Source organism: Mauremys mutica, unplaced genomic scaffold, assembly GCF_020497125.1.
Source record: "Mauremys mutica isolate MM-2020 ecotype Southern unplaced genomic scaffold, ASM2049712v1 Super-Scaffold_100127, whole genome shotgun sequence".
Taxonomy (NCBI): Eukaryota; Metazoa; Chordata; order Testudines; family Geoemydidae; genus Mauremys; species Mauremys mutica.
The window spans coordinates 336,392-360,760 of NW_025423275.1; the positions used below are offsets into that span (position 1 = coordinate 336,392).

The 24,369-nt window shown below is 52.5% G+C and overlaps 5 non-coding genes across 5 annotated transcripts; 1 reads left to right on the forward strand and 4 right to left on the reverse strand.

Moving 5' to 3' along the window:
• Positions 1 to 116: 116 nt before the first annotated feature.
• On the reverse strand, positions 117 to 189 carry TRNAK-CUU. Its single transcript has one exon. It is a non-coding gene; the product is annotated as a tRNA-Lys (tRNA).
• Positions 190 to 13,178: 12,989 nt separating this feature from the next.
• On the reverse strand, positions 13,179 to 13,251 carry TRNAK-CUU. Its single transcript has one exon. It is a non-coding gene; the product is annotated as a tRNA-Lys (tRNA).
• A 1,127-nt stretch (positions 13,252 to 14,378) lies between these two features.
• On the reverse strand, positions 14,379 to 14,451 carry TRNAF-GAA. Its single transcript has one exon. It is a non-coding gene; the product is annotated as a tRNA-Phe (tRNA).
• A 1,241-nt stretch (positions 14,452 to 15,692) lies between these two features.
• TRNAS-CGA lies at positions 15,693 to 15,774 on the reverse strand. Its single transcript has one exon. It is a non-coding gene; the product is annotated as a tRNA-Ser (tRNA).
• A 1,383-nt stretch (positions 15,775 to 17,157) lies between these two features.
• On the forward strand, positions 17,158 to 17,239 carry TRNAS-GCU. Its single transcript has one exon. It is a non-coding gene; the product is annotated as a tRNA-Ser (tRNA).
• Positions 17,240 to 24,369: the final 7,130 nt, after the last annotated feature.

Genomic DNA, 24,369 nt, shown 5'->3' on the forward strand with positions numbered 1-24,369 from the left:
TCTCCTGCTTGCTAAGGAAAGGAACCTTTCCAGGAAATGGCCACAGCTTCTGGGAATCCGCATGTGGCTGTGAACAGAATTTGGGTCCTGGCACACAAGGCAACTTAAAAGCTGAGCACCCAGACAGGGGCTTGAACCCTGGACCCTCAGATTAAGAGCCTGATGCGCTACCAACTGAGCTACCTGGGCTTGGTGGAAAATAGCTTCACCGTTCAGCACAAGAGCGAGCAGGCAGGCAAACGAGAGGCAAAGAAAGTCCCAGGAACCCCTCCCCTTTTTCTGCACAGCCACTGCCTGTCAGCAGGATTCCTCCTCCTCCTCAGTGAAACTAAATCTAAGCACCTAGACAGCGAGTCCGCCTGCTGCACCCCAATTCCCCATGCCTGAGCCTCCCTGCCAAAGTCCTGCACCTGACTCCAGAGAATTAAGTCTCACGTCTCGCTGGGAACTCTACTTCTCCCCCACCCTCAGTAGATGACCCAAGAAACACAGTGTCCACCTTTTCCAAAGAAGTGCGTGAAGTAGCTTTGCTCCTGTGTCTACATGGTCTAATGGATAAAGTATCTGACTCTGGATCAAGTGATTGAGGGTTTAAGTCGCTTTATGGTTGTATTGCTGCAGTTTTACCTTCGTGCTGAAAGTCCTGCTCCCTTCAGGGCTGGAACCTCTTCTTGGCCGCTCAGGCCAATGCTCTGGCTTCAGCTAGAGCCCCGGGAAGGAGTTGGGGGTTGGGCGTCACAAAGGCTGGTGCATGAGCCCCAGGTGCTTCCAGTCTCGCCTTTGCCCTTCCTGACTTGCCAAAGACAATGGACGGCTGCCCGGGCTAGCGTGTGGAGCAGTTTCTCCCTGTGCTTGAGGGGGTTGCTACATAGCGCCTTTGGAGCCTGGATGTTTCTCTGCTTCTCATCAGCTGGGGAAAAGCCTCTTGGGGTAAAATCTTCTGCCTCACTGCAAAAGTCAGCACCATGAGTGGGAACGGTCAGAGGCCCCACCATGGGGGCTGGCCCTGCTTTCCTACGGTCTACTGATGTTGGCCACAGAGCATCAGCAGCCGCCCTGAATGCTGGTCTGTGGGTGGCCTTCAGTGGGTGCTTGGCATGGCAGGGAGCAGGCTGGCCGAGAGTCTTGTTGCCTGTCTACTGGCCACACATAGGCATGGTCCTGCCCTCGTCTAGCCCCGCCCTCAGTTGCTCTGTGGCTTATAAGCCTTCCCTCAGAGCTGTCAGCACCAGCCGCCTCTGCTCTAGGTGCCCAGAGGAGGAGAGGTGTGTTGGGCTCCAGCCTGGGACTCTGCCTCCCTCCTGCCTATCAAGCCTGGCCCTAACACTGCTTTCTTCAAGTGCCATGTGGAAAAGTGTGGCCACAAGCACCAAACTAGGGGGCATCAGGTGAAGCAGTGAGAAGCCCAACCACCAGAGCCACTTCTAGACCCCCATCAAAGACCTGGCTCCAGTGGGGAGGAGTCACCCAGCAGGAGGGAAATGATTCACTCTTATATAGCTGGAGACAAGAAAGCACTTTGAGCACCAGATCTTTACCACCAGCTAACACAACATCCCATTGAGATTTGAACTCAGATTGCAGGGGTCAGAGTCCTGAGTGCTGCCCATTACACCATGGGACCAGCTTGTGCTATTTTCTCCAGACATTGGTGACTCTCACAGGGCCGGCTTGTGTAAGGGACTGTTGGCCCTTTACTAAAACTTAGTGGGGTTTTTGGTTGGCTAGTTCCCAGTCCCAATAGAAGGGGGAAGGGTCAATGGGAAATCAGGACCCTGAGACTGACAGGCCCCTGGGGCAATGGTCACCAACTGGTAGGGAACAAGTGAGAATTTGTTAATGGAGAAAATTTCCTGGTGAAAATTGGCAAAGCTGTGGAGAGTTTGAAAAGTTCCAGTGAATTTACACATGAAGATACAAACAGAGAGACAAACACACACAGAGAGAAAGAGAAAATCACAGACTGCACAGGCCCACACAGACATAAACAAAAACCAAACCCACACAGCACACAGAGCCATATACACATAAGGGAAAGCCACACAAAACATAGAAAGAACAAATCCACACCAAAAATACAGCAAAAGCCCACCACAAGAAAGCACAAAACCCACATACCAAAAGAATACTAAGCAAAAAACCAATCTGCATGCAAAAGCCATACACACACCCACACACACAAAACTATGCAAGGCATCCACCAAAATCACACAGCACCCACATGCACATCAACACGACAGACAAAAAACCCCAACATAGAGAAAGCCAGGCAGGGTTTGAGTCTCACAGCGAAGAGGGTGAGCACACAGGTGGTTTGGGGAGCAAAGACTGAGGGGGAGTCGGGGGCAGTGCTCTGGGCTCTGCCTGACCCCTCCTGACACAGGCGGCTGGTGGAGAGCAGAGCCTGGTAGATCTGTGGAATCTGCCCTGCTCTCTGTAAAGCAAGGGGACCTCGGTGTCTTCTGAGCTGCAATTGTATTTTCTGCAGGGCAAAATGATTGGCAGAAGCCATTTGCTTAAAGGAAACTAGTGCTGTAGGTGAGGTTTGAACTCACAACCTCAGCATGACTCCACTCAACACTACTCTATAACTACTAGGCACTAACTCATTGCACCACTGGAGCCTGCTTTCAGTAGTTTGTCTCCATGTTCCATGGATGGATTAGCGGAGTGGGGGGGTTGCATTAGCTAAAACAAATCCATATTAAAGGCTGCAGGATGGCAGCAGCAGAGGTGGGGACCCTCCTTCCATGTGATAGAGCTGGTTCCCCCTTCCATTGCTGAGGGGAAGGTTGGTGCTTTGAGCCCACCCGGTGCTGGAATGTCCCATGGTTGAGATTAACAGGACTCTTGAGAAGGGAAGAAAAGGGAAGGGAAGTATTTTCTATCCCTGCCTAGCTCCATTGGTCTCCTGTGGCCCTTTTGGCTCTCTGCTCCCCTGTTGGGGAGATGCAGAGACAAGCCCCCATCTGGGTGAGTCACCGAGAGGCTGTGTCCCATGGCGTGTGGGGGGGAGGGGTGGGATGGGGCTCAAGGGGAGAAGGTTGTGTGTCACAGTGTGGGGGGGAGGGGGAGGGTGTGTTCCTTAGGATAGAAATAATGGAAAACACAGGGGCAGTGACAGCGAAGCCCCGTGTCTGAGTGTTATGACCCTGTGTGGTGCTGCCGTTCACCTTCCCCTCCTATGGTCTCAGCTTTCATTGAATCCAGCATTTTTTCACCTGTCCTCACCACAGAGGTGTCCCACATGCCTCAGCTACCGAGTGTCCCTCTCAGAGACGCTGAGGACTGGAACTGATTTCAGCTGCTGGACAGCTCTGCTAGGTCTTTATTCATTTGCACAGGAAAATGCTGAGTGTTTAAATTCATTTCAAGCCCCTTCCCCCTCCCCTGTTCAGCGAACTCCTGAACATACTGGAGATGGGTCTGGAAATTGATTTTCATTCGAAAAAGTTTTTAAAGGGAATCACTTGGATTGGAACTAGGAAGCCATCACTCTGCAAGGAAACATTCACCCACTGATCTATACTCTCAACAGAGAGTGTCCTGTATAGCCCAGAGCAGGAACAGTTTTTAACCTGGGGGTTAGTAAACTTTCTCTCTATACAAACACCACAGCTTACAAACTCCCCACCCCCGCTCTGTGTCACCAGAGCACAACAACAACTCTCCTTGGGGCACACACAGCTCCCCAGCTCCCTGCCCGTCAGTCTCTCCAGCATTGCTCCAATCCCTTAAAGCAGGGTCTCAACCTCCATTTACCTTAGGGCCGGTTGTCAGTCCTCCAGTCCTCCCAGTGGGCCAATAATGTCACTCATACCACCCAGAACCCACCCCCCCAAAACTCCACCCTCCACCTGCCTAAGGCTCTGGGAGGGAGTTTGGGTGGGGGGAGGAGGTCTAGGGTGCAGGCCCTGGGCTGGGGTTGGAGTGCAGGAGGGGTGCAGGCTCTGGGGGGAGTTTGGGTGCAGAAGGGGTGAGAGGCTGGTCTCTGGGAGGGAGTTTGGGTGGGGGAGGGGTTCTGGGGTGCAGGCTCTGGGATGGAGTTTGCAGCACTGTAACAAGGGCGAGGCGAGTGAGGCACTTGCCTCAGGTGCGCAAAGTGGAGGGGCGCAGCTCTACCCCGATCAGCGGCGCTTCGGCGGCAGCTCTACTGCTGCCACTTCTTCGGCAGCAATTCGGCAGTGGGTCCTTCTCTCCAACAGCGACTTAAGGTCCCGCAGCCAAAGAGCCTGGAGCCGGCCCTTGCCTCGGGCACAAAAATTCCTTGTACGGCTCTGGGAGTTTGGGTGCTGGGTGCAGGCTCTGGGCTGGGACAGGAAGTAGGGGGAACAGGAGGAGGGGTGGGGGTGCAGGCACTTGGAGGGAGATTGGGGTGGGCGGGAGGGTTTGTGTAGAGAGGGGTGCAGGCTCTGGGGGGGAGTTTGCAGGGAGGAGGGGGTATGTGGGAAGGGGACGGGGGTGCAGGCTCAGGAAGGGGGTCAGGGGTGTGGCGCTTACCTGGGTCTCCAAGGCGGGGCAGGCTGAGGGGCCTCCACATTCTGCTGCCTCCAGGCATCACCCCCGCAGCATCCCATTGGCTGCAGGGGCTCGGGGCGGGGGCAGCGCATGGAGGCCCAGCCCCACCCTGCCCTGCCATGGGGAGGGGCCGGCAGCCACTGGAGCGAGCAGGCAGATGCTGCTCAGCTCCGCTGCACTGCTGGGGCTCCTGGGGGGGAGCACCTGGGGGCAGCAGGTGGGGCCAAGGGAGTGACCCAGTCCCAAAACTGCTGGAGCCCCATGGGCGAGACCTGGGAAGCAGGACTGCCAGCCAGGCAAACACCTTTAAGAGGAGGCGTCCCTCTGCCTGTCAAAAACTGATCTTCCTCCTTCAGTTCAGTGACAGCCTGAATTGTTCCTTATCCCGGCAGAGCCAGAGGACTGAAACAGCAACATCAAACCCCTGTGTAGCTCGCAGGAATGGACATAAACACTCCCTGGTATCTGAGGAGATGTTCAGCTTTGCCCTTGGTCAACTACAAGGCTAAAGGGAAAGGAGGTGGCGCCAGGTATAAAGAGTGAAACACGACACATCATAGTTATGCCCATGGTGGCTGCAAAATCTTTTGATGTACTTCTTCTTATCAGCCGTGTATTGTTTTCTCTGGAGCCTAGGCCTTGACAAAGAAATTTGTACCTTGTACAGGTCAGGCAGTGTAGTGAGGGAGTCACCAGGCCAGGGGGTCCCATCCTCCGTGGGAGCTGGAACTGCCTGGGCCAGAGTGGGGCAGAGCCAGTGATTTCCCTACACCCCCCCTGAATTTTCCCAACACCCCCCCCAGTTTTGTGAGCTAGTTACATACCAATTTAGTGACTGTTTGGAAATCTGAATTTAAACTGAAACATTAATACACATTTTAAAAGCTTATACAGTATATGATAAAATATGTGTATCTGAAAAAGTATAATAGATTTGAAAAGTATGAACATAGATTAGCTTCCTTGGTTCCTTATACAGCTGTTTTTTATGATGTCAGTGCATTCATTTAGTTGATGTTGGCCAACCTAATAATTTCAAATGATGATTTGTAAGCAAAGTCTAAATGAGCTCTCCCTGACAGCTAGTGATGAGCTGGGGGCTAAGGCTTCAGGGCCAGATTATATTTACATTCACACCTAATCTACCTAGGTATCCAGCAAACAGAGCTGTGTTGTCCAAGTGATAGATTTTGGCTGGGGCTGGGTTACAAACCACTTGAATGTGGGGGAAGGGGGGATGAAATGTTGTTCTTATTGTATGAGTAAAGGGCAGTAGAACTGTACTTAGCCTGTGATGATTTGAAGGCATCAAGAGAGAGGGTGGGAACCTGTCCCTCTCCACTGTTTAAAGACAGAGCTGATTAGGCTCCATAGATAGTTTTTTGTTCTGTTAAGTGACCACTGCAGCTGAAATCACTGACAATCAGGTCTAAGTGCTTAGTCCTGTTGTGGGGACAGTGTTCCTGTGGGTACAGTGTTTCTGTGTAAGAGACAGCCCAGACTGCACTAGCAGCGAGGTTCCCGCACTGAGAGCTCAGCTGAAATCACTGAGAGCTGGTGGAACCTCAAGAGACCAACTCGCAGCGGTCACAGTGGCAGGTGACAGCAGAAGGTGACTGTGCAGGGCCATTGGCAACAGAGCGGTGGAGTGAACGGTGGCACAACGAACAGCTGTGGCCAGAGCGAACTGTGCCTTTTTGTCCCCCACCTGGGAGGTGTACTCACATGAAAGCACCTCTGAACTCTGAGTCTCCACTGACCAAGGACAACACCAGTGAGTGGAGTGCGGTGGAGGGAAAAGTGAGGGGCACGTTAAATAAACATTTGTTTGTTGGACTATATTTTAGTCACTTTGCTCCAGAATGCTGGATTTGTGACTGGGAATGGAAACTTATATAAATATGTTTCCCAGTAGGCCAAGATTTTTAAAATGCAGTATTTGCCAAGATTGTTATCTCACATTGTTGCTATCTTGAGAGGTCATTATGTTGGGGAGTTTCTGTACTAAACATTTTCATTATAATTAATTTTTACATAAGAATGGTCATACTGGGTCAGACCCGTGGTCCAGATAGCCCAGTACCCTGTCTTACAACAGTGGTCAAGGCCAGGCGCTTCAGAGGGAATGAATAGAACAGGGAATCATCAAGTGATCCATCCCCTGTCGCCCACTCCCAGCTTCTGGCAAACAGGCTAGGGACACTCAGAGCATGGCGTTGCATCCCTCTCATCCTGGCTAATAGCCACAGATGGACCTGTTCTCCAGGAATTTATCTAGTTCTTTTTAAAATCCTGTTATAGTTTTGGTCTTCACAGCATCCCCTGGCAAAGAGTTCCCTGGGTTGACTTTATATTGTGTGAAGAAATACTTCCTTTTGTTTTTTTTTAAATCTGCTGCCTATTAATTTCATTGGGTGACTGCTAGTTCTTGTGTTATGTGAAGGATTAAATAAAATTTCCTTATTCACTTTCTTCGCACCAGTCAAGATTTTGTAGACCTCTATCATATCCCCATTAGTCATCTCTTTTCTAAGCTGAAAAGTCCCAGTCACTTTAATCTCTCGTCCTGTTTCATACCCCTCATCATTTTAGTTGCCCATCTCTGTACCTTTTCCAATTCCAATATATATATTTTTAGGATGGGTGACCAGATCTACACACACTATTCAAGGTGTGCATGTACCATGGATTTATATAGAGGCAATATGATATTTTCTGTCTTATTATCTATCCCTTTCATAATGATTCCCAACATTGTTTGCTTTTGTGACTGTTGCTGCACATGGAGTGGATGTTTTCAGAGATCTACAGTGCTCCTGTTCTTTTTAAAAAAGCAAACAGAATCACTGAGTGGATGTTTTCAGAGAAATATCCACAATGATTCCAAGATCTCTTTCTTGAGTGTTAACAGCTAATTCAGACTCCTTCATTTTGTATATATAGTTGAGATTGTTTTCCAATGTGCATTACTTTGCATTTATCAACATTGCATTTAATTTGCCATTTTGTTGCCCAGTCACCCAGTTTTGTGAGATCCCTTTGTAGCTCTTCGCAGTCTGCCTGGGACTTAACTATCTTGAATAGTTTTGTATCATCTGCAAATTTTGCCACCTCACTGTTTACCCATTTTTCCAGATGAATATGTTGAATAGGACTGGTCCCAGTACTGACCCCTCAAGGATACCACTATTTATCTCTCTCCATTCTGAAAACTGATAATTTATTCCTACTCTTTGTTTCCAATCTTTTAACCAGTTACTGACCCATGAGAGGATCTTCCCTCTTACCCCATGATGGCTTCCTTTTCAAAAGTCAATTTAAATTAAATACATTTTTTTAAATTATATATTTTTTTTAGAAATCTAGATCTGTTATGTGTTTTGGTGTAACTTGTATTTTCCTTATGTTAAATTTGGATTATCCTAACAAAACATTTACTTTGTTCACTTTCTTCACATCAGTCAAGATTTTATAGACCTTTAGCATATCCCCCCTTAGTCGTCTCTTTTCTAAGCTGAAAATTCCCAGTCATTTTAATTTCTTCTCCTGTTTTATACCCCTAATCATTTTAGTTGCCCATCTCTGTACTTTTTGCATTTCCAGTATGTCTTTTTTGGGACGGGGTAACCAGATCTGCACACAGTATTCAAGGTGTACATGTGCCATGGATTTATATAGAGGCAATATGATATTTTCTGTCTTATTATCTATCCCTTTCTTTAAAAAGCAAAGGTTTCAGAGTAGCAGCCGTGTTAGTCTGTATTGCAAAAAGAACATAAGCTTTCGTGGGCTACATCCGATGAAGTGGACTGTAGCCCACGAAAATTTATGCTCAAATAAATTTGTTAGTCTCTAAGGTGCCACAAGTGCTCCTGTTCTTTTTAAAAAAGCAAACAGAATGTTGGGAATCACTGACTGCCGCTGCACACTGAGTGGATGTTTTCAGAGAAATATCCACAATGATTCCAAGATCTCTTTCTTGTGAGTGTTAACAGCTAATTCAGACTCCTTCATTTTGTAAGCATAGTTGAGATTGTTTTCCAATGTGCATTACTTTGCATTTATCAACACTGAATTTCATCTGCCATTTTTGTTGCCCAGTCACCCAGTTTTATGAGATCCCTTTGTAATTCTTCGCAGTCTGCCTGGGACTTAACTATCTTGAATAGTTTTGTATCATCTGCAAATTTTGCCACCTCACTGTTTACCCATTTTTCCAGATCATTTATGAATATGTTGAACAGCACTGGTCCCAGTACCGACCCCTCAGGGATACCATTATTTATCTCTCTCCATTCTGAAAACTGATAATTTATTCCTACCCATTGTTTCCCATCTTTTAACCAGTTACTGATCCATGAGAGGACTTTCCTCTTACCCCATGATGGCTTACTTTTCAAAAGTCAATTTAAATTAAATACTTTTTTTTAAAATGTATATATTTTTAGAAATCTAGACCTGTTATGTATTTTGGTGTAACTTGCATTATTCTTATGTTAAATTTGCATAATCCTAACAAAACATTTACTTTATTGATATCTCTTTTATATATCTCATTGGTCCTGACACCCCCCCTGTAAATTCAAACACCCCCTCTAATTTCAATTCCTGGGGAAACCACTGCTCCTGTCTCCTGCCAGCGGCCAGTGCCAGGTGCCCCAGAGGGAATGAACAGAGCAGGGAATCATCAAGTGATCCATCCCCTGTCGCCCATTCCCAGCTTCTGGCAAACAGAGGCTACAGGCACCATCCCTGCCCACCCTGGCTAATAGCCACTGATGGGCCTGTCCTCTGTTAATTTATCTAGTTCTTTTTTGAACCCTGTTATAGTCTTGGCCTTCACAACATCCTCTGGCAAGGAGTTCAACAGGTTAACTATGCAACTGCCCTGAGTTTCCCCCCACCCACCCCGGGTTGTATCTGGAAAAGAGGATGAGGCTGAGGAGAGCCATGATGTGTCTGTCACTAGCTGGTGCCTCAGTTTCCTCTAGGCAGCAGTGCTGCAGGCTCCTTTGGTCAGTGCCCATGCAGCTGTGTCGGGGGAAGGGGGAGTAGAGGCTCATGCTCCCCCACCCCACACCCCTCCCCCAGCAGCTGGGGAATCCAGGCCAAATGTAACCCTGGTAGCTGGGCCGGGATTAGCCTGGGCCGGGGTAGGGCTGGGGAGGAATTGCGGGGGGGACAGATGCACCCGCTGTGAGGGGAGATCCTCCCATTCCCTGCCAGCCCCCATCACTCCTTGCAGCCCGGCGCCCCCTAGCACTTCTTACTCTGTCGTGGGGGTGTCTGCTGCCTGCTTCTCCCTTAGCATCATCTCTCCCCACCCTGGGGCACTGGCATCACCCGTCCTGTGCAAACAGGCAGGCCCTGGTGTATCCCATGGTGCTGCCCTGCAATTGTGGGGGCAGCTGTTGGATGGAGCCATATCGAAATATGGGGGTGGGCAAGGCTGGGGACCAGGACTCCTGGGTTCTCCCAGCAAATGTGGGAGGGGAGTCGGGGTTAGGGGGTAGAGTGGGGGAGGGGCAGGGCTGGGATCCAGGGCTCCTGCTTTTTCTGGTTTTCTCCATCTCCTGCAACTGCCTCGGTCCTTTCAGTGCGTTTCCTGTTCCAAATTCATTTGCTGACTTGTGCAACCCACCCCAGAGGTGGCTGCATCTCAGTGTTGGGTGAGGCACCCTTGGCTGCATCACCTCCTAACCGCGTGTCTCTTTCCCTGCAGGTGACCCTGCAGCACTCGGCAAACATCCGCAAGATTGTGGGGGGCGCTTTGAGCATTGGGCAGGCAGGGGCCAGGATCCCAGCCCCCCCGCCCCGAGAATGGGACCCAGCCCCCCCTTACTTTTTTACAGGGATTAAAGAGGGGCAAAGGGGGGCAAATCAGAGGAGGGGGGTGGCCAGGGTCTGAGCAGGGGGTGGAAATTGACTGGTCGGGGGGTCAAGCAGCTGGAGGCAGAGTTAGGAGAGGGGCTGAAGGGCAAAGTCAGGGAGGGGGGAAGGAGCCGGAGTTAAGCCCAGGGGGAGGCGCTGCCAGAGGGTTAAACCCCGGCACAGGCAGGGGCAGAGGGGTAACAGTTACCCTGGGGAGCTGAGACTCCAGTGTTTGCAAAAACAGGGTGGGGGGAGCAGAGGGGCTTTTCTATTTCCCCTCCCACAGGCAGCACCTCTCAGCATGGGCTTCCCAGGGCTGGGCTCTTAAAGGCACAGGCATCCCACTGCCTAGACACTGCAGCTCCTCTCTGATGTGACCTACTGAGGTGCTGCAGTAGGAGTCTCAATTCAGTGAAACCGGGCATTCCCTATACGCCCCCCAGCCAGGGGGCTGTGCACCCCCTCCCCCGAATTTCCCCAACACCCCCCACCAGTGGTCAGGTAGTTACATGCAGCGCTGCCAATGTTGTCATTGGTTGCAAATTTGAATGGAAATTGAAACATTAACACACACTTTAAAAGCAGATCCAACGTATGAAAAATACCTGTACCTGAGAAAGTAAAATAGGATTGAAATGTCTGGACAAAGCCTGGTTGTGTTTGCTGTTGTGTTTGCTGACAATGTCGGTGCATTGGCTTCAGCAATGTTGGCCAACCTCAGAATTTCAAATGATGATTTGGAAGCAAGGTGTGAATGACTCTCCCCTGACAGCTAGTGATGGGCCAGGGTTGGGGGAGGCTTTGGGACCAGACTGTATTTACATGAACTCACCTACTCTGCCGAGGTGTCCAGCAGACAGAGCTGGGCCGCCTCTGCTCTAGGTGCCCAGAGGAGGAGGGAAGGTGTGTGGGGCTCCAGCCTGGGGCTCTTCCTCCCTCCTGCCAAGCCCTGACTATCAATCCCAGCCCGGACCCTCCTTTCTTCAAGCACCATGTGGGCCAGAGGAAAAGTGTGGCAGGAAGCACGAGGGCCAAATTTGTGGGCACCAGGTGAAGCAGCAAGAAGCCCAACCATCAGGGTAGTAAGTTCTAGAGCCCCCACCCATTGTGGCCACCCCAGCCAGAGACCTGGCTCTAGGAGGTGTGAGTCACCCAGCAGGAGGGGAAAGATTTGCTCTTGCACAACTGGAGACAGGGAAGTTGAGCCCTGTGAGCTTCAGGGCTTCACCACAAGGTCCCACTGAGATTTGAACTCAGATTGCAGGTTTCAGAGGCCTGCGTGCTGCCCGTTACACCATGGGACCAGCTTGTGCTGCTTTTTCTGCACATTGGTGATGCTCACAGGACTGGCTCATGTAAGGGACTGTTGGCCCCTTACTAAAACTTAGTGGGGTTTTTGGTTGGCTAGTTCCCAGTCCCAATAGAAGGGGGAAGGGCCAATGGGAAATCAGGACCCTGAGACTGAGAGTCCCCAGGGGCAATGGGGAGAGGCCAAAGCTCCAAGTTAGCCACACTGACAGGCCAGGCAGTGTAATGAGGGAGTCACCAGGCCAGGGGGTCCCATCCTCCGTGGGAGCTGGAACTGCCTGGGCCAGAGTGGGGCAGAGCTAAGGAGAGAGCAGGAGCCCGAGAAGAGCCGGAGAGCAGAGCTGCACCAGCCGGGGAGAACCAGAGCAGATCTGTGCTGGGAGCTGAGCCGCAGCAGCACGAGCCGTAGAAGCCGCCCAGGGAGCAGGTCTGTGCTGGGAGAAGAGCTGCAGCAAGCGGAGCCAGAGGAGCAGCCCAGGGAGCTGGAGGCAGAGCCGCAGCAGCACTGGGACTGGAGGTGGGTGCAGTGAGCAGCGTGGGAGAGCGAGGGGGACCCTGGGCAGAAGGCCCAGTGCAAGGAGATGCCACCAGTCAAGAAATCTTGCAGGCCAGACTTTTGCGGGGCGGGGGGGGATCATATCCCCTACATGTGGGCTGATACTGGGAACAAGGGGCCTGTCACCTAGAGCACGTGGCCACTGCCAGAGCAAGTGTCCAGCCCCTGGTGGTGTCCCTGCAGCACAGCCAGGGCCTGCGAAGGAGACCTGGGACATGTGAGGGAGAGACTGTGACCTGCCCTGACCCTCCAGAGATGCTGGTTGTGATCTCCCTGCGCCACAGAACAGGGTGACGTGTTTTCCTTTCCCATCTTTCCTTATGTTTTACATTGATTGCTGGGTAATAAATGGTGTTTGCTTGAAGCACATGCAATGAGGAGTGGGTCAGGGAAGTGCCCAGAGTGGGGACACTGTAGCCCTGTTCAAGTGATCATGACAAGATTGGGGGTCATCAAATCCCCCAGGATTCCTGGGCCCAGCTTGTTGGGGTTACGAGGTCTTGCCACACAGGAGAGTAGAAAGAGCGTCCTTGGGGTCAGGCAGCCTCTGGGTAAGGGGGTGGGGACTCAGATCCTTCCGCCAGCCAATTCCACCAGGGTCGTGTAAAAGCCAGGGAAGTTCCCCACAATAGCCAGACCAGACTCTCCTTACACTTGCCCTCTGTGCTCATTGCTTCTCTGTCTCTCTTCCCCTCATCTCTGCTGCTCCCCCTCTGGGCTTTCTCAGCACCTGGCCCCACAGCACTTCCTGGCAGCCAGACACTGCCTGTTCTAGGCCTGCTCCTGTGGATGTGGCCTCTCTCCTGCTTGCTAAGGAAAGGAACCTTTCCAGGAAATGGCCACAGCTTCTGGGAATCCGCATGTGGCTGTGAACAGCACCAAGAATCATTTGACTCCTGGCACACAAGGCAACTTAAAAGCTGAGCGCCTAGACAGGGGTTTGAACCCTGGACCCTTAGATTAAGAGCCTGATGTTCTACCAACTGAGCTACCTGGGCTTGGTGAGACCATTTTCACCGTTCACCACAAGAGCGAGCAGGCAGGCAAAAGAGAGGCAAAAAAAGTCCCAGGAACCCCTCCTCTTTTTCTGCACAGCCACTGCCTGTCAGCAGGATTCCTCCTCCTCCTCTGCCTCAGTATCACTAAATCTCCACACCTAGACAGCCGGTCCGTCCGCTGCACCCCAATCCCCCATGCCTGAGCCTCCCTGCCAAAGCCCTGCACCTAGACCCATAGAATTAAGTCTCACGTGTCGCTGGGAACTTGACTTCTTGTGCCCAGAGAGTCTTGGCTCCCCTCAGCAGATGACCTGAGAAACACAATGTCGCCTTTTCCAAAGAAGTGCTTGGAGAGGTTTTTCTCATGTTTCCATGTGGCCTAATGGATAAGGCATCTGAGTGTGGATCAGAAAATTGAGGGTTTAAATCCTTTGGTGGTTGTGTTTCTGCAATTTTACTGTTGTGCTGAATTACCTGCTCCTTGCAGGACTGGAACCTCTTCTTGGCCACTCCAGCCAATGCTCTGGCTTCAGCTAGAGCCCTGGGAAGGAGTTGGGGGTTGGGCGTCACAAAGGCTGGGACATGAGCCCCAGGTGCTTCCAGTCTAGGCTTTGCCCTTCCTGACTTGCCAAAGAAAGTGGGCGTTTGGCATGGCAGGGAGCAGCCTGGCTGGGAGTTTTTGTGCCTGTCTGAAGGCCACACATAGGCATGGTCCTGCCCTCCTCTAGCCGTGACCTCAGTTGCTCTGTGGCTTTTAAGCCTTCCCTTCCCAGCTGCCTCTGCTCTAGGTGCCCAGAGGAGGAGAGGTGTTGCTGGGTCACTTTTACAGATGCCCCTTCCCTGGTACTGCCCTTGCTCAGCTGCGCAGAGGAGCTTCCATCCCCAATCCCTGCCTGTCACTGCCCAGCAGCCCTCTGGCATCATTCCTGAGGGTCACCCTGCCTTGCTCTCTTCCTGCCATGTTGGGAAAGACAGCTCCCATCTCTCCTTGTTAAAGGTCAGGTGGGCCAACTAGGGGCAGAAGCCCATTCTATGTTTTCCTACTGCAGAGCCCAAGCTCAGGGGCTCACCTTGGGTGCAGGCACTGCTGTGCTCCCAGAAAACAAGCCACCACTGCACAAAAAAGATGACAGAGCCTGGGATTGAACCAGGGACCTTTAGATCTTCAGTCTAATGCTCTCCCAACTGAGCTACTTTGGCAGATGCATGGAAGTGTTTTGGCCTGTTGCTTCTCTGTCTGGGATGTTTTTGTCAGCAGTTGCACACAAAAAGAACAGGAAAACGAACGGCTGCTCCACACCCCCACCGGAGGAACCCGACGCCCTGAGCTGTGGGGAGTAAGAAGTGGCTGTTGGCTGACAGGGCCTGTCCCCGAGGAGCTGGAACAGCAGCTGCCGCCTCCCCCTCGGCTCCAGGCTGTGGGAAATGCTCATTGCCTGGCTGCATGGGCGGATGCTGCTCCGTGCTCTGGAGAGCGTCTGTATTGCTCTGTCAACCCCCCGTCTTCACTGAGCCAGTCTGGTAAGGTCCCAAGTGCCCCCTCCGGCCTGGCAGCTGAGAGTCTGTGCAGACATCAGCCCCCCTGCCAGCCCCACAGGCAGCAGCAGCGCCAGCCCCCCAGCACCACAGGGGCACTCAATGCACTTCCTGTGGGGAAATGGCTCCTTGGCGTCCAGCTGCTAGAGTGAGAGCCAGGAGAGAGCAGTGTCTGGCTCACCGTGGGGGAGAAAAGAGACCTGGTGAGTGCGGATCTCCCTCAGCCTCCCCCGCAATGCTGGTCAGTTGTATTGTCACTGTGATAGTCAGCGCTTCCCTTCAGGGCCGGCCCTAGAGGGGTCTGTGACAAAGGCCCCCTTTCCTCCCCAGGCCCTGCCCCCACTCCACCCCACCCCTTCCTCCAAGCCCCCTCCCCTGTCCCATCTCTTCCCACCCTGCACCTTCCTGCCCCATTCCTCTCCCTCCCCCACCTCTTCCTCTCCCTGCTCCTCCCCCTCCCCACCCAGCGCCTCCTGCACCCCACTGAACAGCTGATCACTGGCTGGTGGGAGGTGCTGAAGGGGAAGGGGAGGAGCTTGTCAGCAAGGCCTGTAGTGGGGGGGGGGAGGAGCTGGCTGCCGGTGGGTGCTGAGCACCTATTTTTCCTCTGTTGGTTCTGCAACCCCGTAGCTCCCATGGAGTCGCTGACTTGGTTCCTTTCGCACTCTAGAGAGACGAGCAGAACCAGGGCTATGGCTGATCTATGGGGCACCAGGTGAGTGGCAGAGGCTTCAGGCGCTGAGAGTTTGCCTGACCCATCAGGGACACAGTGTGAGGTGGTGTCCCAGGGATCTCTATGAAAGAAGCAGAACAGGATTTACTGGGGGTGGGGAGAGAATTGAGAGTGTCTCAGGGGGTTGGACAGAGGTATTGCCCGGGTGAGAGACTGGCTAAAACACAGGCCTCGCTGTGAGCAGGATTTGAACCTGCGCAGGGGAACCCTATTGGATTTCGACTCCAACACCTTAACCACTCGGCCATCACAGCTGCAGCACAAAATTGCCCCAATGCCAGAGAAACTGGTAAAGAATCCCAATGGCCAGGTGTGAAGTCATCTGAACTACAGGATTCCCACAGCAAACCTGGCTCCCAAAGCACAGGGGGGATTGGGGGTTTGTTCTGTTTGCTTAGCCAGGTGCCACAGGAGTCTTTGCTGCTTTTACAAATCCAGACTAACACGGCTACCCCTCTGATACTCCTAGTGACGCTCTCCAATGGATCCCCATCCTCCACCCACCTTGAGCTAGGTAGGAGCGGATCATTGTTATCCCTACTTGAAAGAGGGAGAAGCCAAGGCTGAGAAAGGAGAATTGACTTGTCACACAGCCAGCCAGTGGCAGCGTTGGGAATAGGACCTAGGAGCCCTGATTTCAGCATCCTGCCTGGCTGATGTCAGCATCTCTCTGTGAGGTCACCACCTCCCCACCACCTTTGACTAATAGTCTGAGGTCCTGCAAAAAGCCTTTGTGATGTCACTGCCACACCCCTCCCTTGCTGTGCTAATGCCCTGTCCCTGCCCAGGCACTTTGGAGGTTTGAGCTACTCCCTATGGATCACGCCATTCAAGGAGCATTCGTTCTAGGAAGCAAGCCGGCTAGACAGGAAAACATCAGACGCTCCTCCCAATGCTACACTCAGTTTTTCAGAAATTAGTCGACTTTGTTGCCAGGAGAGACCATTAGAGCATCTAATCTGACCCACTGCATATCACAGGCCTCCTGTATGACACAAGAGCTACTTTTGGGGCAAACACATTCCAGAAAGGCATCTAGTCTTCATGAAATCACATCAGGACATGGCGAATCCACCACTTTCCTTGGTAGCTTGTTCCTGTGGTGAATCATCCTCGGTGTTGACTATTTGTGCCTTAGTTGTAATATGAATTTGTCTCTTTTCACCTTCCAGCCATTGGGTCTTGTTATGCCTTTCTCTGCTGGATTAAAGAGCCCTTTAATATCCAATCTTTTCTCTCCAATATGGTACTTCAACACTTCAATGAAGTCACCTTTCAATCTTCTTTTGATAAGCTAAACAGGTTGAGCTTGTTCAATAGCTCACTAGAAGGCATTTTATACCAGCCCTCAGAACATTTATTGGCTCTTTGGTCATCAGATTCCTGAACTGCAGCTGGATGTGGCTCTTGTTCTTCTGGTCATTTTGGGAAAGTGGCCCCATCATGCTGCATACCTAGGCAGAGTAGGTGTGTCTGTGCAAACACGGTCTGTTCCTGAAGTCTTTCCCCCAGCTCCTCACTAGATGTGAGGGGGGAGCTCATTCAGCCTCTGCTTCCGCTTAGTGTTTAGAAACTCCTTTTTGTCCCTATCTCTGCTGGCCTTAGATTTCGCCTCCTGTCTTTTTCTTGACAGCTCAGATGAGGTGGCCGAGTGGTTAAGGTAATGGACTGCTAGTCCATTGTGCTCTGCACGCATGGGTTCGAATCCCATCCTCATCGGATGCATTTAGTCATTACTCCTCCTTTGTAGACAACCATGTCCCCCTTTAGTACAATGTTGCTTCTTGCAAACAGAAACTCAGAACTCTCTTGCTTTAAATAAAATGTCTAAATCCCAGATTTCTTAAAAAAAGAAAAATTTTCTAGTCCTGTATTTCTTAGTTTTTATCTCAAAAGGGAACATCCTCGTCATCTCCTCCAAACACCCTGGGATCTGCCCAAATTATTAAAATACCCTCAACCCGAGCAAGGCCAGAGCAGTGAACCAGAGCTAGTGTCTAGGCCAAGCTGTTCTGAAGGAGGCAACTCAAACATTTTCTCCCTGCTTCCCTTGGCAAGGTCTGACTGAGAAAACAAAATTCCCCAAACTGAAAAACCAATACTAATCTGTTTGGGGAGAGTTTGAAAGTATTATTGTTATTATTCTCTTCTGATTTCTGAATCAGTTCAGTTTAGTCTTTGTCCTCCAGGTGTGTTTCCAGCTAAAACCACATTGAGGGTACTGGACCACTGACCTATCAGCTCTTAACACCCAAACTTTCAGTAACTCTATTATCAGTGCCTGCGAGTGTAATTTAAACCATAGGCCCATCTAGCTCTGAATCTTGTCTTCTGACAGTAGCCAATACCAGGTGCCCCAAAAGCCACTCACCAAGGTACCACTGGGAGTTGAACCTAGGATCTCTTGTTTACAAAGCAGGTGCTTAAACCAGCCAAACCACGGTACCTGCTGTTATTTAAAGCAGTGTGTTTGCCCACACCTGACTCTCTGCCAGTCCCCACTGGGCCCTGACAAGTATTGCTTGTGTTTGGCTTCTGTAAAGCAGAGGAGCAGGTGAAGTTTTGCTCCCAAGGTGTGGGTGTGATTCTTTGGACACGTCTACACTATGAAATTAGTATCATGTTTGCCCACACCTGACTTTCTGCCAATCCCCACTGGGCCCTGACAAGTGTTGCTCGTGTTTGGATTCTGTAAAGCAGAGGAGCAGATGAAGTTTTGCTCCCAAGGTGTGTGTGTGATTCTTTGGACACGTCTACACTATGAAATTAGGTTGGTGTAATTACATTACTTAGGCTGGCAATGCAGTTCTATCAACCTAATCCCGGTGTAGATAGTGGCTCAGCTGTCAGAACTTTCTGGAGCTATGAAAAGGGAGGGGCCCAGCCTCTGTAGCAGAAATGCAGGGCAGGTGAGTTTATGGCAGGCATGGTGAGATACTGGTGGAGGCCAGTTATGGTGATATAATGACTAGCAGCATTTACACTGACAATTTGTCACTTTAAGTTTGCTGCACAAAGCTCTAGGCCTCTCGTCGAGGTGGTTTTATTTTGTCACCAAAACAGGGCAATTTTGTCGCCAGACGTGGTATTGCAGTGTGTGCACCAGCCAAAAGCTGCTGACCGAGGGAGCGTTGTGTGTTTTTCACACATCTGAGCAATATAATGATACTGAAATAACTTTGTAGTGCAGACCTGGCCAAAGATTCACACACACACACAGCTTGCAAGGAAAACGTCACCTGATCCTGTGCTTTGCAGAATCCAAACACAAGCAAAGCTTTGCAGGCCCCAGTGGGGATGGCAGGGAGTCAGGTGTGGGAAGACAGTGTATTTTAGCCACAGGCAGGAACCATGGCTTAGCTGGCTAAAGCACTTGTCTTGTAAACAGGAGATCCTGGGTTCAACTCCTCGTGGTGCTTTGTTGGTTAACTTTTGGGGCACCTGGTATTGGCTACTGTTGGAGGACAAAACACAGAGCTAGATGGGCCTTTGGTCCAGCCCAGTCTGGCTGTTTAAATTACACTGATAACAGAATTACTGAAAGTTTGGGAGTTAAGAGCTGATAGGTCAGTGGTCCAGCCTGTCACAGATGATCCTGCTTCCTCTGGGACAGGGGCAGGTCTGGGCTCTCACACCAAATGGCTCATTGTGGCTGTCAGAATCTGTGGGCAGCTCATTTAGTTTGCACAGAGGGTTGAGTCCTGCTTTGTGCACCGTGTGTGAGAATGAAAATCCTAAACCACCCTTTGAAATAACGAATGCAGCAGGACGTGTTATTGTCCCTGCCCCAAAGCAGACAGACCAATGGAGAAATGCCATTGAGTCCATGGTAATACTCCACTGTCATTTTAACTTTTTCACTTGCTAAACTCCCTACCAACCTTGTGGGGTCCAGAGCCCGGTATTGAACCTGAACCAAGATGTCTACACTGCAAATTTACCACCCCATGCCCCAAGCCCTGGGAGCCTGCACTGGCACGGGACAGCCGTGGGTGTTTCATTGCAGTGTGGACATAGCCTAGCATTATGTCTACACTGCCATTAACACACCCAAGTCACTATTCTCAAACCCTGGGTCAGTTGATTCAGGCTTGTGGGGCTTGTGCTGCAGGGTTATAAAATTACAGTGTAGACACTTGGGCTTGAGCCCAGCCTCCGAGGGGGTTGTGCCGATCGGGTGTCCGCACTAATTTCGGCATCAATACGGTGATCCCAGGGAAGCTTGGGGTCCCCAGGTTGCCTAAGGAGGGGTGAACCAGCCCAGGTTGGAAACGGAGCAGGTCAAAACTCCTGTGCTGATCAGTAGTGGGGTCGTGCCTGTGAATAGCCCCTGCAGCATAGCCTGGGCAAGACAGTGAGACACGCCCCGCAGACACCCCCCGCAGAGCCTGGCTGGGGGGATGGGAGCACCCACACGCTGGGGATTCTGACTTGGGGGGAGGGACGCCCCCCCTGCAACACGGATCTTGAAAAGAGGAACAGCGACACCCACACACCACAGAGCCTGGATGGGGGCAGGGGAACCACACACGGGAACTAGTTCATGGGGTGGGGGACACACCCATATGCTCCATTGCACCATTCTTAATGAGAAGAACGGGGGCATCCGCACAACACGGATCCTTAACGGGCGGAGGGACACCCGCACACTCCACTTTTAACCAGCAGGGACAGGGGCACCAGACACCCCCAGTTGCGTGGAGAACACCCACATCCACTGAATCCCTCATGGGGGGTAAGACAGAGGGGATTGTAATGGGGCCCAGTGCACCCACGCACCAGTGATTGTTAAGGGTTGAAGGGACAGGGACACCCACACACACTGAGATCACGTCCTTGGAGGAACGCAAACCCTCCACAGAAGGACCTGGTCTGTTCCATGATGGCAGCCCAGCCTGGGTGAGTCAAAGTCTCCTTTTATACAGGCACGCCCCAGAGATCCTGACTAGGGCGAGAGAGACACCCACCCACCAGAGATCCTTAATGGTCTAGGGTGCACCCACACACCAGGGATTCTTATGGGTGGGAAGAATGGAGACAGCCAGACACACTGAGATCACTTCCTCCCAGGAGCCTGGGCCAGACAGGGAGACACAGTCCCCCTTTACAGATCTGCCAGACAACCTTCCTCCCACCCCCTCCACACAATGTTCTTATTTGGAGGTGAAGCCAGGGAAATCCCATGGAGGACTCTTATCTGGGGAACTGGGGGGACCCACTTACCACCAGAGATTCTTAAGGGCAGGAGGAACAGGGACTCCCACATCTGTGGCATGGGGGTGGGTCGCCTGCTGGGATCATCGGGGCATATTTCACCTCGTCAGTTCCCTGCCATTGCCTTGGGGGCTCCTTGTTCGCTGCCTCTGGCACCCAGTTTAGCCTCCTTCCTGAGGGCTGAAACGCTTTGATCTATCTAAGGTCTGTGGGATCAGTGTGTGTCATGGTGTAATTCTGTGTTATTCGGGGGTCAGACTAGCTGAGCTAATGGCCCCTTCTGCCCTTAAACGCCATGAAAACATTTCCCTGGTTTCTCCTTGCGCCTGACAGACGCCACGGTGAGGGGCCCAATAGAAGATCCTGGACACAGCGCTCTGGCTCTTACTTTACTTGGTGACGTCAGCGCTTTCCTAGCAAAGCTGCTGCTAAAGCGCTGGATTTGGGGAACGGTTCGGCTCCGATTCAGAGATCTGCCTGCAGGGTGTGAACCTGCCACGAGGAGCGGGAAACGCAACCAGCAACGGGAGGCGTTGGCTGAGCTCCAGGCTGCCCCCGTGTGGCCAAAGCTTAGAACTGAGCAGCGGAGTTTAAAGCTGGCGCTGGGAGGGACCTGAACACGCGGGGCACGAAGGCTCCTGCGTGTAACGCTTGTTGGGTGGGCAGCTGAGCGTAGCTGATTGCCGGAGTTCAGGGCTGCACCCCGGGGTGCTGAGCAGGTGTCTGTGCTCAGGTTGGCCTCGCTATGATGGTTTCTGGGAAGTTTGGGGCCACCAGTCCCCCTAGAGAGAGGTGAGCCAGGCCAGCCCACGAAAGGAGGCCGGCAAAACTCTGGTACCAATTGGCCGTGGGACTGCCCCTGTGAAGAGCAGCTGCAGCCCCGCCAGGGAGAGCCGGTCTCTCTTTATGCAGCCCCCCCCCCATTCCTCAGGACGAGGGTTGTGCTCAAAGATCTGTGCCCCGTGTTTTCACCTCCGTGTGAAGCGCGCAGTGCAAATAACCCTCAGCGCATCAGCTCAGTTCCAGGCTCCACTTCCACCTGCTCAGGCAAGATGGTGCAGAGGAGCCCCTGGGTGGCTGTGGGCCTGGGGAGGATGGCTTTTGATTTTTCGGCCTGACCGCTACGGGCAGCAAGGCCAAAAGTCAGATGGCCGACTCTCCCGTCCACCACGCTCATCAGGAGCCCTTAGTCGACAGGCTCGGAGAATGCGGGCGGCGTCCCCCACTACCTCTCGCATGCAAAGCGAGCGCTCTGCCGCTTGAGCTAATTCCCCGCAGCTGGCCTGACTCTCAGGCACCAGGCAAAAAAAGGCAAGGGCTCTGTGGCCTTAAGCAGAACACAGCCTGAAATGGGGAGGGGGGCGTGCTACCCAGAGCTGGGGAAGGGGGTCCGAGTCCCAGCCACGCTCCTCGGCACAAACACCAACGCTCCCTCCCTGGAGTGTGTCTGGGCTGAGAGTTAGCCCCTGAAACAAGCACCAAGCTTCAGAAGACAACGCAGGGATAGATCACTTGACGATTGCCTGCTCTGGCCATTGCCTCTGAAGCGCCTGGCATCGGTTACTGTCAGAAGACGTGATAGTGGCCTAGATGGACCATCGGTCTCACCCAGGAGGGCCGTTCTTATCTTCACCACTTTCCTCTAACCCAAGCAAAGCCAGGAGCAGGCCCAGCTCAGCAACTCTAGCAGACTCCCTGGCCCCTGGCCCAGCATACAGCAAAGCGACCCTGCCTCCGCCAGGATAGACAGCCACCGACTCCCTCTTCCAGACCAACGCAGCCCTTCCCCGCTTTGGCTGTCTCCAAGCTGTCTGCGTGCTCTGCTCTGCTCCACGGCTGCCATGCTGCCTGAGATCAGGAGGCTGCGAGGTCTCACGGTCTCAGCTGAGCTGGTATGGCGTGCCACCCCGCCCATCTCCTCATTCCCTTCTGGACCCCTGGGATGTGAGTAATTCTGTATTTGAGTGGCTCTCCCTCCCGGCCAATGAGCTTGGCGTAGACTAGCAGGGAGGGAGGAGGAAAGGGATTGTGCTCCAGTGAGAGCTCAGAAAGAAAGGTGCAGGTCCCCCACTAGAGCCCAGCCCAGCAGAGCAAAGCAGAGCAGAGCAGGCTGGAGAATGTGTGTATGGGTCTGACTACTTCTCCCATGCTCTTCCATTTGAGCTAACTTCCCCCAGCTGTCTCCAGCCTCCCAGTCAGCGCAAGGGGGAGAAGGGCCGGGGAGGAAGAGCTTTGTGCTCCGCAAGGGCTGGCTTTTTGGGAGGCCAAGCGGGGAGAGGGATGGAGGCCACTGGAGGAGCTGAGCCGGCTGACTGTCCATGGCTTCTAAAAGAAGGGCAAGAGAAGGTCCTGTGGCTGCCTTGCAACTGGAGAATGCAGGCATTGATCCCGCTGCCTCTCGCGTGCGAAGCGAGCGCTCTACCACTTGAGCTAATTCCCTGACCTTTGGGGGTTCTGCCGCTTCCAACTTCAGGCTCAGCCTGGGAGCTCTGCGCTCTGAGCAGGTGGAAGTGGAGCCTGGAACTGAGCTGATGCGCTGAGGGTTATTTGCACTGTGCGCTTCACATGGAGGTGAAAACACGGGGCACAGATCTTTGAGCACAACCCTTCTCCTGAGCAATGGGTGAGGGGGGGGGGCTGCATAAAGAGAGACCGGCTCTCCCTGGCTGGGCTGCAGCGGCTCTTCACAGGGGCAGTCCCACTGCCAATTGGTACCAGAGTTTTGAAAGCCTCCTTTCCTGGGCTGACCTGGTTCCCCTCTCTCTAGGGGGACTGGTGACCCCAAACTTCCCAGAAACCATCATAGCGAGGCCAACCTGAGCACAGACACCTGCTCAGCACCCCGGGGTGCAGCCCTGAACTCCAGCAATCAGCTACGCTCAGCTGCCCACCCAACAAGCGTTACACGCAGGAGCCTTCGTGCCCCGCGTGTTCAGGTCCCTCCCAGTGCCAGCTTTAAACTCCGCTGCTCAGTTCTAAGCGTTGGCCACACGGGGGCAGCCTGGAGTTCAGCCAACACCTCCCATTGCTCGTTGCGTTTCCCGCTCCTCGTGGCAGGTTCACACCCCACAGGCAGATCTCTGAATCGGAGCCGAACCGTTCCCCAAATCCAGCGGTTTAGCAGCAGCTTTGCTAGGAAAGCGCTGACATCCCCAAGTAAAGTAAGAGCCAGAGCGCTGTGTCCAGGATCTTCTCTTGGGCCCCTCACCGTGGTGTCTGTCAGGCGCAAGGAGAAACCAGGGAAATGTTTTCATGGCATTTAAGGGCAGAAGGGGCTATTAGCTCAGCTGGTCTGACCCCCGAATAACACAGAATTACACCATGACACGTATTGATCCCACAGACCTTAGACAGATCAAAGCGTTTCAGTCCTCAGGAAGGAGGCTAAACTGGGTGCTAGAGGCAGCGAACAAGGGGCCCCCAAGGCAATGGCAGGGAACTGACGAGGTGAAATATGCCCAGATGATCCCAGCAGGCGACCCACCCCCATGCTACAGAGGTGGGAGTCCCTGTTCCTCCTGCCCTTAAGAATCTCTGGTGGTAAGTGGGTCCCCCCAGTTCCCCAGATAAGAATCCTCCATGTGATTTCCCTGGCTTCACCTCCAGATAAGAACATTGTGTGGAGGGAGTGGGAG